This window comes from Sceloporus occidentalis, unplaced genomic scaffold (assembly GCF_023333645.1).
Source record: "Sceloporus occidentalis isolate IW3139 unplaced genomic scaffold, rSceOcc1.0.p SCAF_88, whole genome shotgun sequence".
In the NCBI taxonomy this organism is placed as follows: Eukaryota; Metazoa; Chordata; class Lepidosauria; order Squamata; family Phrynosomatidae; genus Sceloporus; species Sceloporus occidentalis.
The window spans coordinates 1,469,330-1,485,614 of record NW_028317068.1 but is presented as its reverse complement, the minus strand read 5'-3'; the positions used below and the strand labels follow the sequence as shown (position 1 = coordinate 1,485,614).

Here is a 16,285-nt window from a genome sequence, read left to right as displayed (position 1 = left end):
CCTCCGCTCCCACACCAAAAAATAGGTATAGATTAAATAACACATAAAACAGCATTTGTTTTAAATCAACATGTATAGATCAACCGAATAAGACCTACAAACCTTATATTTGGTATACATAAATAATGTATGGAAACATAGCATAGCAGGTATAGATCAACACATCAACACACAAACCCAGCTTTGCATGTATAGATCAATTTAAATTCACATGTGAACTCATAGAATCAGACATACAAATCCTGTATTTGCAGGTATACAATAATAATGTATGGAAACATAGCATATCAGATATAGATCAACAGAATAACACACACATCCAGCTAAATTACAGGCATAGATCACAGGTTGCACACCCCAAAACAGCCCAGCCTAAGACATCTTTGTCCCCAAACAGCCTGCCCTGTGCCATCCTTGTCCCATAAACACACTGCCTGTGCCATCTTTGTCCCATAAACACCCTGCCCGTGCCATCTTGGTCCCCAAAGCTCAAACACCCTGCTTGTGCCATCTTTGCCTTTCCCCAAATAACTTATATATATATATAAATATATATATCTATGATACACACAAAACACTTATACAGTCAGTCACTCATTCACTCTGTCATTTACACAATTCAGTCAGGGCAGCGGTAGGGAGCAGAGGAGACGAAGGGGGCTGAGCAGTTGCTAAAAAGTTTTTCATATGCGACCACTTGGCGCCCCTTTCTCTCCTCCTCTCCCTGCCACCTCGGTGCGGCCCTGGCCTTGGTGATGGGACGGCTATTATTTTATGCCTGGATTAACATAATTATAATATACCGATTAATTTAGCCCTTTATTTAAGTGTCAAAATGCTATACCAGAGAAATTCATACCCTGCTATTTTTGTGGATGGGTGTCATGGAAATTAAGAGTCTTAGTTCTATTCACTAAAGAGGGCCAACTGAGGTTTGCTCTTAATATTGCATAGTCAAATCAGGGAGTTGAAATATTCTGTCCTGCAAACTCCCTCTTTACTAAACAGAGCAATTTATTTTTGCCTAAAGGGACACTTTAGTGTCCCACAAAACACAAATCAATGCATATGGAGGAACTTTGTAAGTACTCTCATATACATTATACAAAGTTAAAGAAAAAAAGTATGTACATCTCACGGAGAAGACTGCCGCTGCAGCTTCCCACCTCCTCTATGGTCCTACATTTCACAACACAATTGGCTGCTTAAAATTAATATGAGTGCTTTCTGCTCATGATCATGGAGGTCTTGTTAGACCTCGACCTGGACTGTTTAATGAGCCAGCACTAGAGTGGCAGTTAGTATATCATGTGCCAGAGGACTGACAAAGGGGTAAATTCATATAGGGGGATTCTGCCAAATCTCCCCCACGCATTTGGAAGGTGGACACTATCTAAATTTAAAGCGGCCTCTCAGCTATCAAACACATAAAAATACATATGATGACTGGAGTGCCCCTTTAAAAGCAATAGCATTTTTCTGTGTAAGCTTTTTTTTTCTTTTTAATCTGATGCCACAGTCTGTTGTGCAGTCTAATAGTCTTTGGTCTCTAGGGTTCTCATCTGAACACAGCTGCCCACAGGATATGAATTATTTAGTGTGAGAAGAACTAAATGGATGCAATGGAAAAATAATTTGCGTACTGAAAGTATACACAGCAATCTATTGAATGTCTGGTCATTTATCTCCTTGCAATATTCTGTACAAAAAGTATGAGGGATGAAATGTTTCATAGAGAGCACACATTGTGGGTAACATGAAAAAATAGGTTGGGTACAAAATGTTCAGATTTTGCATTTTCCGCCAGGTAAATCAGTGCACACATTATTTTGTTATTTCCTTTTGTCTAATTTTTCTCCTCCTCTTCCCGGCCGTCTCTACAGAAAGCAGGAACGTTACTTATGCTTTTTGTGCATGTAGCACTCACTTTAAAGTTGATGGAAACTCAGCTTCAGCCAATTGCGTGTATGCTATTTGAACAACAGTTCTGTGCTATGTTGCATGCATGGAAAGTATACTTAAGTACACTACCTTGTTAGACTTCCTGGATGGATTCAGTAGAGGCAGCAATGGGGAGAAGGAAAATGAGACAAAAGAATCCATGCACCAATTTGCAAGGTGTAAAATACCTTTGGGTCCATACAAAATCAAAAAATGTCAACAGTATTCTGCTCACTAAGGCTCACACTTAGGAACGCCTCCAGCTCCATCTAGGTCCATATAGGTGCAGCTAGCCACAGTTTCACTGTAAAGAGGTAGGTGGCAGGGAGAACCCAGGTGGAAGTAAGCATGACCAAATGCAGTTTCCCTCACCTGGAAACTAAAGTAAAATAACTCACAATTATTATGCTGCCCGGTAAGTTCCAAACTCTACTGTAGTTACATTCACTGGTCAGCTGTATTACTGATCCTAACCTTCATTAGTAATGGACATTACGTGTCATAAGAGCTACCTGTTGGTTACCCCTGACAATAGCTGAAAATGTTTGAAATGTATTTTTAGTTCAGTCCTGAGCTTATATGTACAGCACATATGTAATTTCCATAGATACAAAATTTTCTGGTGTGAAAATTGCCCATGGGACCCCCTTTATGATTCATATGTGCCATTATTGCCCCCAAATAGCTTGTCAGTGCCATCTTTAACTTAAACAGCTTGCCTGTACCATCTTTGTCAAAAATCAGCTGGCCAGTGCCCCAAAACAGCTTCCCTGTGCCATTTTGTCCCCTCATCTTGTCTGTGCCGTCTTTGCCCCAAACAGCCTACCTGTGCCTTCTTTGCCCCCAAACAGCCTACCTGTGCCTTCTTTGCCCCCAAACAGCCTGTTTGTGCCCCTGCCCATACCACTTACTTGCTGTGTGCAGACTGATCAGCATGCAAGAATTCTGCTACCTGCGGGTATTACCTAGCAGTTTTAAATGGATGGACAAGGGATGGCAGAGGTTGCCCAAGAGCGGTGGGCACGATCATATTTGGGAGCCCTGCAGAAACCTCTGTAGAAGCCCCTTATGCATATATTATTGGCGCGTCTATCTCAATTTTACTGTTGTTGGGTACAGCATGATTATTCTTTGCATAACTAATTTCTCCCCTTGCATTATATTGTATCATATATTTTTTCACATGCATTATTGAGTCAGATTCTCTAATGGGATGTATTTACAAGTGGTGTAATGTCCAGTCAGTCTAGACAACCAGGTGGCTATATTTAGAACCTCAAGTAAAAAGAACCAAAAAAGAATGTTTATGGTAGTGGCCTCAGATCCTCTAATCAGAGCAGCCCAAGAGAAGAAATTGCTCCCATTGCCCCCTTTCGAGCACAGCCTTGATTTGGCAAAGATGGCACAGTCAGGCTGTTTGGGGGCAAATATTGCACAGGGATGCTTTTTAGGTGCACTGACAATCTGTTCAGGGACATGCAGGTTGTTTGGGGGGGCAATGATGGCACAGGCACTAATTTGCTGGTTGTTGGCAAAATGGTACAGACAAGCTGTTTGTGGGCACTGGCAAGCTGTTTAGGGATGGATATAGCACAGACAAGCTGTTTTGGGGTAAAGGTGGCACAGATAGACTATTTGGGAACAATAATAGCACAGACAGGCTGTTTGTGAGCACCTATAAGCTGTTTGGGGACATGAATGGAACAGGCCAGTTTGGGGGCACTGACAAACTGTTTGGTGGCAAAAGTGGCACAGGCAAGTTGTTGGGGGAATTGACAAGCTGTATGGGGACACAGATGGCACTGATAAGCTGTTTGGGGCAGATATGGTACTGATAAGCTGTTTGGGGCAAAGGTGGCACTGTGGGGCATTTTTTGCACCAGGCCCCTGTAGTTTCTTGCTATGCCCCTGAATATAAGTATGAGCTGTAGAAAATAACAATAAACTATCTGACCTATGTATTTATAAATAATTGATGCTTTTAAAATTAAAACTGAGAAACATTGATTTTACATTTGATAGTTTTTTTTTATAAAGAATCGCATCACAACAAATAATTCATAAAACTGAGAAAATGAGTTTCCATTCTATCGTACATCTATTTTTTGCTCCACAGCAGATTATCCATCCATATGAAATCATTGCAATATAGCTAAAGCCATATAAGAGCTCAGAGTCATCCTTAGTTTTCAAAGGCAAGGGAAAATGTCTTTCTGGCACATAAGGGGTAAAACAATGCTCCTTAGGGACACTGTGGTTTGCACAAATACTGAGTGACTCTAAATTCTGCAGTCTGAGCGTAATCATATCTTCCAAATAACGAGAACCTCTTTTAGGCTAAAAGCATTTCACAGATTTATCATTAACATCTAAATGCTAATGGTTCTAAATAATTCAGCATGCTACTTAAGACTGCCCTTGCTGCCTCTGACCTTCTTGCTCGTCTCTAAACAACACCATACAGTTTACATCTGATCTTCACACAACTGTAACCTTATACAGAATTCGCATTTATTTTGTTTCGGTTGTTGCTTTTTCTCTGCTTGCTTTTTTCCTTTCTCTTTTTTTACTACAGATCTAAATTTAGAAGGTCATCTTCTCAGAATCAGACCATGTGCTGGCAAATTCTCCTTTAATAATCCTAATGCAGGGAGCTATCCAATCATAGCCCTGCCCTTTTTCTGATACCTGATGCCAGTTTTCTGGTAATGTAGGCCACCGTAACAAATCCAGAGAGATTGACTTAGGTTGATAGAGTAGCCTAGCCACGCTTTTTTCCACTGTTGTTAATAACACGAGAGAAGTTATACCAATGATCATTAGCTCACAGGCCTCCATCTGTGTTAAGGCAGGCGAATGAGGGAATTGTGGGAAATTCTCTACCTTGTTGTGTGTGGGATATAGGCAACAGCAGCACCACTTGGAAACATGAGGAGACTTCTAGGCAGCAGCTGGAGTAAATTTGGCCATGCTGGTAGGGGCACCTATGACTGGATGACTAGTGAGCCAGAACTACCACTTGCAGACACAAAGCTGCAGGTAGGTCCAGTTTCTACAATTTTTTTTATTCATGTTTTGTATTTACATAACTTACTTTAGGCTTGATTTTGTCAACCGGAGTAAGCCGTGTTATTTAAAGCTTTCTAATAACTGGAATTCTTGCTTGAATTCTAGCATCTGTATAGGGGCTGTCACTTAGTGTTATAGCATATACAACACATCACCCTATATACTCAGCTACATCACGTAAATGATTAATTCAGCTGTTTACTAGTTTTGTTTTTCACACTACTTGGGAATGAAAACAAAACAAATGATTCAATTACACATGATATATTTTCAAACTCAAATCCTGCTGCTATTTTCAGCATACCCTGTACTTTACCCTTTACAAGGGTTATAATTATTTATCTTGATACATTATTTACCCTTAAACTATCTACAGTGCTTTGTGGCAGATACAATGTGGTTTTATATTATCGTTGTTTCTTACAAAGTGGTAAAAGTGGTGCAATCGCTATAGCAACCGTTGGAATGTTCCTACTTATTGCAGCATTTCTATCGCTTTGCATTAGACATGCTATTTTCATTTAATTCAGATAACAAATATGAGCACCAGGGATCTATTAAACAAGGTTATAATGAGACAACTGGAATTATGTGTTATGTATCTTTCCAATGTGATACAGCTAGAATGAAAAGGTCAGTATTGTGTTGGTTTATATAATATAGTTTAGATTAAATCATTAAATATTAGAAAAACTATTTTGTATTTTATGTTATACTGAATAATTACGCATACAACAAATGATTGACATGCATGGCAGCTTGATGATACATAAAAATAACTTTAAATGTGAACAGATTTTCCCTTGAACAAAACAAACATATGGGAAATTAATCTTGTATATTTTTTATGTGAACCATTGGTATAGGGGGGAACTTTCTCCGTGAGCTGACCTTAAGAGGCTTTTGAAAATTAACCGTTTAACAGCCAGTCACAAGGATTCTATTATAATGACACACTAACAGCAGTACCAAAGAGGCAAGGATATTCTGGAGTAAACAAGGGATTGCAGCCGTGATTTACAAAAATACACATAAAATAAAACCTGCGAGGATGTTTGGGTAGAATTAAATAATAGTAGTATTTAAATTAGTCAGCTTCAAGCTGTGTGATCATAACAATTCACCCTGAGACTGGGATCAAAGCCTGATAATTCTCAAGTTTGGTTATTGATTGAAGGAAATATTTGGTAAACCACCTAGAACAACAATGTTTTTATTCTTCCCTGTTGTTTGTATTCATTCCCGGCATTTAGCATCTAAGTATTGCAGTGAGCAATCTCTTAAAAACAAACAAGCCAAATTTTAGTATTTGTGACATTTTTCATAACATTTTTTTAACCATGCAAATGAATGATCAGTCAATGCCATAATAAATAATAGTCTAATAAACTATGCAAAGCTAATGAGTATGAGTTTATATTCAATATCAGTGACCAGGTGTGGTCATTATTTAAATAATTAAGGGGACAGTGATGTGCATTGAGAGATGGAGAATAGATATAGACCAGGTATTCCCAAATGCAAAGCCAGATTTGCTAATATATTATCAAATTCAGATCAAGTGACTTCAGGACATCACCCAAAGAAAGATTTTAGTTCATAAATTTAAATTTGCTTTATCCCAATATTGGTTTTTATGTCCAGTTAATTACACTTTTGGTTGCCTGCAGCAAGTAATTATCTGAATGAGCGTATATAAACATCCTTGAAGATGAACATTATAAATCATAAATTATAACTAATTTCTATTTATTTTCTTGAACATTATCTTCTTATTGGATATATCAAATGAGAAACAATACATTGTTGCATGAATCAATAAACATCTGGCCATCTCAGGAAAAAAATATAGTTTAGGGCCAATAGCAAAGCTGGAAGCAATGTATGGATGGTGTTTTCATTTTCCCAGAGATGCAGCAAATTTAAGACTGATGGGAGAAATGGGCAAGGAGCATATAATCTTTTAACCATTTGACGGCCAGAAGTAAGGCCAATTTCCATAGCTTATCGATAGTTAGATTATAAGAAAACCCTATAAACGGCATAAAATCTTCCTAGGGAAAGCTATATTTTTCAAGAAAGGTTAAGCTACTCATAGATAACTAGATAAAGTCAACCTAAAAGACTCCCTGTCAAATAGTAAAATGGTAATGGTACATACATGTGGATTGCACTTGCAGTCCATGTAGGTGAACGTACACATAACATTGTGGGATGCAGACACGTAAAGAGGGGTTTATATTCTGTAATTATACTAAATAATCAACATATTTAGAAAATACATGTCCACAAGTTTACGATACTTTTGTCACCCTTGGTGCAATGGCTTTTTATGTCTACAACTCCTATCGTTATTACCATCATCATTCTAGATGAAAGTATTTAGTTGTAGTCTATAGAAAAAAAAAGTAATGAGCCCATTTTTTCTGTAAAAAAATGTATATAAATCCATTTGCTGTCTGGATGTTTAAGGTTTAATTATATCTTTATAGGGCAATGAGATTTTACAATGAGGGTGTACAGGTGATGTCACCCTCATCCCTTCATTTAAGATCCGATTCCTTTCCCCCATGTTACACTTAGAGAAGCTGCTGACCTGTCACAGACCATCAGCAGTATTCTGATTCCCCTATATAGCTATATTGATTTCCCCAGAGCGGAGCCTCAGGTTTAAGTGTAACTAAACATAAGTTTCACATATAGAATTGAACATACAATATTTCTGGTAAATTGCCCATCAGCTTAGTATGCAGATAGGCAGCCCCACTGATAAATGTTACATTACAAAAAAAATATATACTAATTGCTATATACAGCCTTGAGAATGGTGCTGTGCAAAGTGAAGCCTTGAGAATGGTGCTGTGCAAAGTGAAGTGTTGAATGTGCAGTAGCACCCAATTTTATATTTTATAACACTGAAGCGGATATTAAGCAAATATTATTACAAGAGAAGTAATACTTGTGTACATCCATGCAGCTGCTTACTGTCTTCCATCACTGCTAGGCTTCCAAACAAGCACCTATATTTGAGACAGTCTTGCAATGCATTTGTCCCTAGTGTTACCCCTAGCGAAGAGTGCTGTAATTCCATCAATGACATTGGTCTGTACAAACTAGCATGCCGGATCATGAAAAGGAGAGGGGGGCAAGGCTTGTTTTGAGCAGTTATGCCAGGTTGACTACCCATTATCATTTAGGGGAAACCTGCTTTACCTGACCTTGCTCATGTAAGGCTGCTACGCTATATGACCAAAGGTATGTGGACAACGCCATCCAATTATTGAATTTAGATGTTTCAGCCAAACCCATTGCTAACAGGTGTAGAACATCAAGCACTTTGGCAGTAGTATGGGTCATACAAAAGAGCTCAGTGGCTTTAAATGTGGCACTGTCATAGGATGCCACCTTTGCCACAACTCAGTTTATAACATTTCTGCCCAGGGGAGGGCTGGCAGCCTAAATCCTGGAGGCAAGTCTAGTCAAGTGGCCCGTTGCGCCACCGAATCAGCACACCATCCATGCCCATCTTTTCCTGGTTTTCTAACGCTTATTGATGTAATGTGATGGGACTGGGAGTAAAAAAAATTATGTTTAATACATTAAAAAACAGCTAATTTTTGTTACAAAATAAAATGTAAATATGGAAAAATTGGACCCTAGGCATTTCCTTGGGCCCCTGCCTGTAATCATCCCCAGAGTCCCTTTGTCCCTCATTCACTAAGCCACACCTCTGTTTTACTTACTCCCTGTAGTTCAGGTTTAAATCAAATAAACAACACATGTAAACAAACAGCACTGAATAAGAAATACAAACCTAGTATTTGCAGTTATATATAAATAATGTATGGAAACATAGCATAGCAGATACAGATCAACAGAATAACACACAAACCCAGCTTTGCATATACAGATCAACCGGAAATCACATAACAACTAAGCATTTAAGGTATAGATAAAAACCCCTAAATTACAGGCATAGATCACAGGATGCACACCCCCAAAGCCAGCCCTGGTGTCCACACTGCCCACATAGAACCCGACTAGCACCAAAATAACATTAACAAATTACAGTCCACAGTGAGTCAACTTTGTCCCCAAACAGCCCAGCGTGAGCCAATTTCATCCCCAAACAGCCCGCCCTGACACCAGTACAAGCTCCTCCACACCGACACCCAAACACACACACAAGGACAGGCTCTGCCACATCGACACCCAAACACACACACCAGTACAGGCTCTGCCACACCGACATCCAAACATACACACCAGGACAGGCTCTGCCACACCGACACCCAAACACACACACCAGGACAGGCCCTGCCACACAGAAAGACAAACACACACACACCAGAAAAGGCCCTGCCACACAGACAGCCAAACACACAGACACCAGGACAGGCTCTGCCACATCAACACACAAACACATACACACCAGGACAGGCTCTGCCACACTGAAACCCAAACACACACACACCAGGACAGGCTCTGCCGCACAGACACCCAAACAGACACACCAGGACAGGCTCTGCCACACCAACACCCAAACACACACAGACACCAGGACAGGCTCTGCAACACCAATATCCAAACAGACATACAAACCAGGACAGGCTCTACCACACCTACAACCAAACACACACACACCAGGACAGGCTCTGCAACACTGACACCCACATCCAAAATGCTTTCCACACTGGTTTGCTGTTTGTTTGTTTTTCCCCCTTGTGTATTGATGCCCCAGCCAGCCCCCCCTTTGGTTTTAATGTATTTCCCCCCACACCCTTGTGTATTGCCCCATGTGGATTTGTGCCCCCAGCCAGCCCCCTTTGTACATTATGCCCCTTGTGTATTGCCCCATGTGGATTTGTGCCCCCAGCCAGCCCCCTTTGTACATTATGCCCCAACACCCTTGTGTACTTATACCCCCTAGCCACCCCCATTTTGCATTTAAGTGGTGTCCCAATCCAGCCCCCCCACTTGAATATGGCTCCCCTTCTGCCTATTACCTTAACAATTTTTTTTACTTTTTTTAATACTTATGTTTTTGCTGCCATCCTTCACTGCTGCTGCCTTGCAACGTGCTCTTCTAGCTGTCACGAGGAGCTGTTCCGTGTGACTCCGCCCCCTTGAGTGGCCGCTCAAGGGGGCGGAGTCACACGGAACAGGACACTGGGCGGCACTGTGCAGGCACGCTGGCCGCTTAATGATTTTAAAGCGGCCAGCGTGTTTTACCGCCGCCTTAAGACGGCCCTGGCGTGGCCGAATCGGCCACTTAAATGGGTGGCCGTGCGGCTGTTTAATGTACATTCAGGGCGGCCTGGGGGGCAATTGCCCCCCTGCCCCCCGGCCCAGCCCGCCCCTGTTTCTGCCTCACTAGATCTGCCCTGGTCCACTGTAGGAGCTATTATTGCAAAGTGAAAGCATCTAGGAGTAACAAGCAGTAGATGCACACTCACAGAGCAGGGCGAGCATGCAGCATGTACAAATCCCCAGTCTTCTGTAGCATCACTGACTATATAGTTCCAAACTGCATCTGCATCTGTGCGTTAGGAGCTTCATTAAATGGGTTTCCATGGCGAAGCAGCAGCGCACAAGCCAAATATCACTAAGAGCAATGTACTGAAAGTGGGGCCAACTCCATATTAAAACCCATGGTTGATGTATATATTAATAAAATGCAAAGTAAAACTTATTTACACTACATCTAAGCCTCTGAGTTTTAGACTATGACCTCTTGTTTTAACATTGCTCCTCCTTTCAAATAAGCTTTATTGCATTGCATGCTTACCTTTAAGTCATCAGACATAATTACTCCTACGCCCCTCTCTTCCGTTGTCACTGACAGAACAGTGTCCCAAATTCTATATGCTGCCTTGGGATTTAAAAAAAAAAATTGTGTTTGAGTTGGTGCATCTTTCACTCCTAAACTTGGTTTTATATTTGCTCTGTTTTTCCTCATTTTGAGTTTGTTTATAGTTCCTAAAAGTTAGCTTCTTCTCCATCAAAATATTTACCTCAGTTTTAGTGCAGTGCCACACAACCTCTGCCCTTAATCACAATCTTGATCATTGGAGTCTAAACACTCTCCTACAGTGACATTGAAAATCAAGTCTCCATTTGTAAATACTAAATCCAACATAGCCTCCCTCCTTGTTGACTCCTCTACCAATTGCGTAAGATACAGTCCTTGTTTGTTTTTTTCCATTCTACATCAGGGAGATTAAAGTCCCCATGACGATAAGCACACCTTTCATTTTAATAATTTCTTCAACTAGCAGATGGTTGAGCTCCTCTGCATCTCCAGAGGTTCTATATATCACACCAATGCAAACAATAACTTTGTTACGAATTTCTAAAGTTACCCAAACTGTCTCTAGGTTCTCCTCCTTACCTTCTATAAGGTTAACCTTTAAGCTTTTTTTTTACATGAATACGTAGTCACCCACAGTGCCAAATTTGCCAGGGCAGTACATATGATGGGGGTTATGCCATATCTTTCTGCTATCCAGGAGAATTTCCTATTACTTGAGACTACATGGAGCCTAATATGCAAAGTGACTTAATTAGGCAATGTGCACACTGAAAAGGAGCAAAAGATAACAAGCGGGAATCTTGACTATCCATGATCTCTGCCTTGATAAGGAAGTAAAACCCTTTTCTCAGATACAGGAGGAATACTTACTTCCCTCTAAAGAGGTATTTTCTTATCTTAGAATTAAAGGGTTTCTTTTGAATTATGTTATTTTAAATAACGGAGAAAAATGGGCTCTCCTTAATTCCTTATATAATATGACAAATACTAAGGGAATGATTACTAAGTGCCTAACTCTCATTAAAATTGATTACGAACATACGCCAGTAAAGGCAATTAAGACCTGGGAGAGTGAACTGAATAGGACTATCCCTTGGGATACTTGGAGAACTACAATACAATCGGTTAATAGCGAGATCCATTGCTTAAATATGAGAGAGAATTTTTATAAGGTTTGCTATAGATGGTATCTTGTCCCAACAAAGCTAGCAAAAATGTACGAACACACTAAGGCAATCTGTTGGAGATGTGAGAAAGATATTGGAAGTTTCCTACATATCTGGTGGACCTGCCAATATATAGAGGCTCTTTGGAAAGAGTTTTTTAGCCAGATAGAGAAAATAACCGGCGTATATTTACCTTTTACACCAGATTGCTCTCTATTATATTTAGATTGGCCAAAAGTTACCAACCTCTACAGAAGCTTAATAACCCATATCCTTGTATCTACCAAACTACTCATAGCGAAAAATTGGAAAAATAAAAAATCGCCTAATTGGGAGGAGATAAAACTAAGTACAATCTACCACTGTAAAATGGAATTGGGTATAATCAAATTAAATGGATTTAACATAATCAAAATTAGGAAATGGGAAAGAATATTAAATATACTGGAAGCTTGAGTATGAGCGGTTCTAGGTTTTCCTCCTCTTGCTGCATCTCACTGTATATTTCATTTTTTTTTTTTTGGTTTGTTTTTTTGTACTGTTAAGTATGTCTTAGAGGCATGTATCATATTCTTGCCTTGTTTAAAAAATTGTTTTTGCTATAAACGAATAAAAATTAATACAAAAAAAAAAAAGAAAAGGAGCAAAAGATGAGACGCTCCATGAGTGCAATGCCTTATGGTGTCACAACAGCAAGCACATAACGTGAAGGTGCCACGATATCTTCTGATTTCCTTAAATCATCAGTCATGTAATAGGGTGAGCTGCCCTTGCATAGAACATGCAAAGAACAGGACAACAAAGGAGAACCCTATGACCTTAATTGACCTATCTATATGAACTAAATTATAGCTATTCTTGTTTATTAATGCTTTACACGTAAACGCTATGCGCAATTTGCAAGGATTACTTCTGTAAAGATTTGTCAGGTTGATTTTTTTTGTCCTTTCATTTGTTTGCAGAGCAAGCATCCGAATGAAATCAATTCTACCAAAGAAGACCTACAGCCCTTTCTGTGTATCATACTACCGACAACTGCTCTGCTTGTAGTAGGGTTCTTTGTCCTGTTCTTGTATCGGAGATGCAGACGTAAGATACCACAGAGACAAATCTTTGCCATAGGCCTCCAGGACAATGCTCCTGACAGAGAAATGGATTTCTTTCCGAACTTGCCTTGGAGCATAGAGCCTTTTCATTACTGTACATTGGTGCCCGATGCCTCTTTTTTAACAATATGCTTACCTCCACCTTATGAAGAAGCAATTCTAAAGACATCAAGTGACTCTTGCATTAGTATCTGCCCAGACCCTGTGCCTCCCTATGAAGAGAGACCACGCAGATCAAGTAACTAATGTTGTGACCACAGAATGTAGCCTTCACGTTGGGCTTCAGCTGGAACTGGAAGTCCATGGACAACTATTGGTTTAGCAGCTTCAGAACTTTTAAAGGGCTTCTTATAACTTTTTTTCTTAGATTGTACAAACTTAAAAATGTTTAAAGCAGCACAAGTGTGGTCTAGCAAATGCAGCAGCACCTTTTGCAGTAAGCAATATTTATCTTCTAAACCCTGCTGGTTTGCTTTTCTGCAAGTATAATTTTTGGTGTTAAACAACTGTGCCGATTTTCTACCTAATACAAAGACTATTATGCCAACTTTAATTTCTACGTCTATTTTTTTGTTAATAAATATGAGATATCAGAGTATTGGTATATAGTTAATTAACAATCCCTCAGGTCAGAGACACTTAATGAACCTAATTAATCAACTGGAACTATATAAAAATATTAATTGTGACTCCAGCTATAACCAAAATAAAAGACAGATAAAAGTAAATGATTTTACTTTTATTAAACATGTAAGATACTGAGACATTATTGGAGCAGCCTTCTTTTAAGTTCATTGTTGTTTAGTGAAATTGAGGCCTTATTTAAGGAAGATGTCTTACTTTCTGAAGTAATATTTGTAAAGTTGAATTCCCTAAATCAACCTAATTAATGACGTTACAATATTAAAATAAACAAGATAAACACGAGATTGCATTTAATCATGCCCAATTTACCATTCCTGTCCAAGTTCTTCCTGCTTTTGACCCCACCACTTGTCATAAGCACACCTCCTTCTTTAGTCATATAAGCATCAGCAGAAGGAATCCCGTCAAAGCAACCATCCTAACCACTTTTATGATCTGTATGATTATTGCTCCCCTATTGTTAAGCCATTTATACCTTTTGGTTCAGTCTGTCATTATTGGAGTGGGGACAAATAGAACCAAGAATACTGCTTGACAGGAAATTGATTTGCTTATTTTACCACAGCTTTCCTTTGGTAATATAGTCCTTATACTTTTAAACCAATATTGCCCCCCCCCCCCAAAAAAAAAATATTGATTGCAAATATTAAAAACACTAGGTATGGATGTTTTAATAAATTAAGTTAGTTGAGCTAAACGCTATAATTGAGAATTTACCTTTTTTTTTTAAGTCCTAGGTGGTAAAATACTTTACCTTGGTACTCCCAGTTTGTCTAGCATCCATAATCCCTAGACCCCGCAGAGATAAGGAGGACCCATCCACAACTTAGTTCCATAATTGAATCATTGTTTTTTTGTACTGATGAAGGATTACAGTTGTTCATGGGACATGAGTTTGTGCGGAAAACCTGCTATAATTTATTTGGAGAGGTAGGGAATGGCATGTTATTGCCTGTATTACACTATTACAAACCTTAACCTGAAGCCACAGGGTGGAGCAGACATGGAAAGCACAATAAAAAATTATTGAAATAATTTCATAGTAACACTCAAAAGGGACTGGATGAGTCTCCTAAGCCTGAAGAGGGTGCCAGCAATGAAAATGTATAGAAGTTGATTTGGTGTATAAAAAGGACACAACGGAACACTTTACAATGCATGGAGCACAATAGTTCTATGTCAGCAATCGCATTCTAAAAAAATCATGGAGTGTGCTTTTGTTTGAGACAACACAGGATATTCTTTTTTAAGTTACTGACTACTGGTATTTGCTATAGCAGAAACAAGAAGGGAATGTAATAGTGTGGATTCAAAAATGAACAATTAAAAGAACTTTATTTTCAGAAGCCAGAAAATGACACTCATTTATGTTTGGAGAAGGTATACTGTCTCTTTATGAAGACCTTAGACACAAAGCTCTGAAAACTCAATTGAAACTAAGAAATTGAGGAATTTGTTACTGATGGGGAGCCAACAACGTACTTATAGTACATAAAGCAAAGCATTCGTCTCTCAAAATTTACAACTGTTTTGGAGCTTTTTGTGGCCTGGCTATATTTGTGGATACACAACCACCAAAAAACTAGACACCTACTCTGCCTTAATTTAGCAGCAGAGCATTTGAAACATATAGAATGACACAGAAAAAATGACTAGTAAGTACTGTATATCAGGATATATGACTTCACACAATTGTGACATTGTGACCAACACCGCTTACAGTGGACTCATAGTCACTTGTAGAGACATGTCCACTACTAAAGAGACACAATGCCTACTCCAGTTTGATTATTTGTATACTATCACGCATGCGGTGACCAAAGCGGGGTCAGTCTTAGCATCCCCTCTGCCGTCTGTTACAGCTCATCTCCCCTATCTTTTCTATCCATCCCCCTTTTTTAAGTGTTTATAATGATATAATAAATGATCCCTGTAACTACACTTATAATGACTTTATCGACTAAATACAATTTAAAAGGGCAGCAGATGGTTGCACCATAGAAGTAAATGCCATTGCCTGTTTAGTCTTCGCTACCAATTATGAATGTACCATTTATACCATGAATTTAAATGGTTGAGGAAAAAAATGCATTTGAATTTTTAAGCTCCACTCAGGTAGCATTAGACAAAGTGGTTCTAAGTATGGATAATGTACATTATCTTTACAATAATACCTTATAAAAGCTATTTGAAACAATTGTAACGCACAAGTCACAGAGAGGAAAAAACCCATGCTAATTTGTGCAGATTAAATTCTATTTAGTTGAATTGTTACGGCCTGCAGCATTATGCTACAAACCGACAATTTACATATTTCCCAACTGTCCCAATTTATACAGGGTAGTCCCATTTCTTCAGCAGATCTCCATGGGTGAATCACATGGTTGCAATGATGTCGAAATCAGTGCTCAACCCACTTACAAGGCAGAAATGCTCTGGAGTACTTCAACTCAATTACATAAATATCAATAGGTCACTGACACTTAAAAACTCAAAATTCTAGACCTAGCCACAGCTCTAGACATTCCCTTAAACAGTTTTCCTAT

General features: G+C 39.1%; 1 pseudogene; it reads left to right on the top strand.

Annotated features, from left to right (window-relative positions):
• Positions 1 to 4,869: 4,869 nt before the first annotated feature.
• LOC149284783 (small integral membrane protein 28 pseudogene) lies at positions 4,870 to 13,340 on the top strand (annotated as a pseudogene).
• The last annotated feature ends 2,945 nt before the right edge of the window (positions 13,341 to 16,285 follow it).